Here is a 3,098-nt window from a genome sequence, read left to right as displayed (position 1 = left end):
GGGGCTCTTTATATATCTCAGCTGCCCGGTGTCGTAATCCGTCTCCATTGGCTAAGATTGCAACAAAAGGCTTTTAGGTCTGTCACCAAGTCAAGAGGGACAGAGCGAAGGGAGGGTGCGCGCACTGTTATGAGACTATAAATGTTTTTACAGTGCACACACAACGTCTCACATTAGAGAGATGGCCCAATTAGGTTATTATGATGATGACATAAAGCATGGCTGCTGTTAGAAATGGTTTGTTATGGTGTAAATTGATTAAAAATAAAAAATGTAAAAAAAGCTTCATGGATTCATCCCGAATCCTCTACATCATCTCCAAAACCGCACACATCCGAGTGTCTGTGGTGCATTTTAACTAGAAACACACCGATTGGGAAATGTTCGTGATTTGATGCAGATTATTTAGAAGTTGCACGAGCTTGTCCGACGAAACGTGAGCGTCAAAGTATCCAAAGTACACTGGCCTTTGCATTTCAAATCAAATCAAGCGGTTCTTACTAAATGCACACATGCCCTTTAAAAGGACTGCATCCTATGGCAATACTTTACATTTACAATACTAAACATTGTTAAGTTAATAGCCTATATTAATAGATTAAGTGAAATCATGCAGTACAGCAGCAGGTCTACTCTGTTATTTATAATGTATGTCGGCCTGCTTGTAATGTTAATCCTTACTAATCAAATTATTATCACAAGCCTTGTGGAAATGTTACACATTTTAAATAATCTTTCCATTCATTTATATGAATTCTCTCATTGTTAAGTCCTCACGTCTGATCTATGAGCCCATACTTTGTCAAAATGTCACAGGATCTGTCCAAACTGTGGCCCAATCATAAACCACGGTCAGCTGCTGTGTTTATGACTCTACTATATGTGCTCAATAAAAGTTGTCATATTTCTGGAGCAGATTTCTTCATGTACAAACAATGAGTTGCCTGCTCTCAGTCAGCTCATCACTGACTCACTGGCGTCATCTGCTGGAGGAAAACACAGCTGCAGAACAGACCATGTCACCAGTTTTCATGTGAGCTCTCACTCCTCTCAGACTCCAGATTAAAAAAAAAAACCAGGGCCCTCGTTAGTTATATATATATTGATGTGACAAAAAAAACTAAGTCAGTGAGAAGTGAGCTGCAGGAAGGAAATCCAGGGTCTTTGTAAACATATTAGCTTTGTCACTGTGTCATCCAGTACAGTCACAGTCCAGAGCACCTGGTCCACACCACGAAATAGATGCTTATGTTTTGGTGTTTTATATTTATGACCTTCATTTATTCTTGATTTGCACTTTAAATGCTGAACATTAAATACTGCATGTCTGCTGAACAGATCCAAAAATGATGCTGTTGTTTAAAGGGGCACTATGTAGTTTTTGTAGAAGAAATTCAAACTCAGAATTTTAATATTTACAATATTAATGAGGTAATAATACAAACTCAGAAATGTTTAAATTTCCCATAACTGAATGAACAAGCTTTTCTCAGAAGAAAATAAGGTCCCCAGAACACTGTTTGAAGCTAGAAAGGTGGCAGGGTCCGCCACATATACACAAAGTAAAACAGTATGAATTGTGTTGTCCTTTAAGGTCAGTTTGTGTATTCATCTTATTCAGTCATGGAAACAAAGAGAGTTTAGTATTTAGTTTGTTTAAGCATAAAAAAATCAATGAAGATCTTTCTCTTCTGATCAAAATTCTTCCCAAAAACTACATAGTGCACCTCTAATTGTGCTCAATAAAAATATGAACCCTTAAATCAAGCTGTAACAGTGTGATGAGTGTTTCTCTCAGCATTTAAAACACACACTCATTCAGCTAATCACCCTATGGGAGCACTCCAGAGACTAAATATATCTGGAGTACATGTTAAACAGGGCGGCTGTAAGCTCCAACTCGCCCTGTAGATGTGCGATTAATGGACCGAACACTCACCACAGTCTCTTCAGCACATAAACAATCTTGAGTCTGCAGCACTAAGACCTTCTTCCCAGAAAGGAAAGTCCCACTTTTGAGTCTGAGATAAAGGCTTCAGGAGCGGCTGGACTTTTTGACCTTCAATCCAAACTTCTGACGCTGAGCTTTTATCCCCCATGATTATCAGGAAAGTCAGAGTGCTTCAGCAATCCACCGGCTTCAGGTGGTGATAACACTATGTGGAAGAAGGGCAGAGCTGTAAGGTGCGTTATCTACACTCCCTTATGAACAAAATGACCCAATGTCCAGTGCACACTAAAATATTTAAATGTGAATCAAATGAATTTGACTTGTTGTTTTGCCTCAGTAGAGACGGTTCTGTACACTGCCTGTCCTGTACACAATACAAAATACAAAATATTTGGCAGTCTGTATTCTCACCTGTAGCAAACATGTAATAAAAAATCAACTTCAGATTAAACCTGGGATGAGACTGTAAATAAAATGTCTTTAAAGCAACCTGCATTCTTTATGTTTCCCCAATGAAATAAGAAGAGGATGTGGTGGAGCTAATTTAAACTGCTGACCAATAAATACCATGTTTAAGGAAGTTCAAAGTATTTTTCCATTGTATGCTGACAATGCTGCTTTCAAAATTAATGTTTTAGTTTTTTTCTTAAAAGTGTCCCACACTGACAGTATCACATAGGCTGTATATTTGCATCTGCTTCTTCCGAGTCGTCTTTGAAGCTTTATGATGCTGAAAGTAAAATACAAATCCACAGTGGGGACAGGACAAAATATTGATGCAGCAATATATCGTATCACTTCTCTTGGGACGTGATTGTTGATACACTGGTGCCAAATAATGATATTTTTATTAAAACATGCAGGCGCTCTACAGAGATTTCCCTGACAGTTTGACTTACCAGGGTCACTGCCTAATGCCTTGTGGTGTAAACTTCAGTATAGTTGTGTCCTTCCCTTGAACATGTTTTACCTCCTGAGCCGTTCTGCTCTCTGGCAGAGGCCAGTTTGTGTCTATTTTACATTGTAATGATGGCACACATGCTCATAGACAAATTGCATTTAATGTGTGTGATAAAAAGCCACAAAGTTAAGACTTTATGGAATTTTTTATACACTGTTTCATGTCAGTACATTTCAAATTCTGCCA

This window comes from Pagrus pagrus (genome assembly GCF_965226575.1).
Source record: "Pagrus pagrus genome assembly, chromosome: 3".
In the NCBI taxonomy this organism is placed as follows: Eukaryota; Metazoa; Chordata; class Actinopteri; order Spariformes; family Sparidae; genus Pagrus; species Pagrus pagrus.
Note: the sequence above shows the minus strand (reverse complement) of the source record.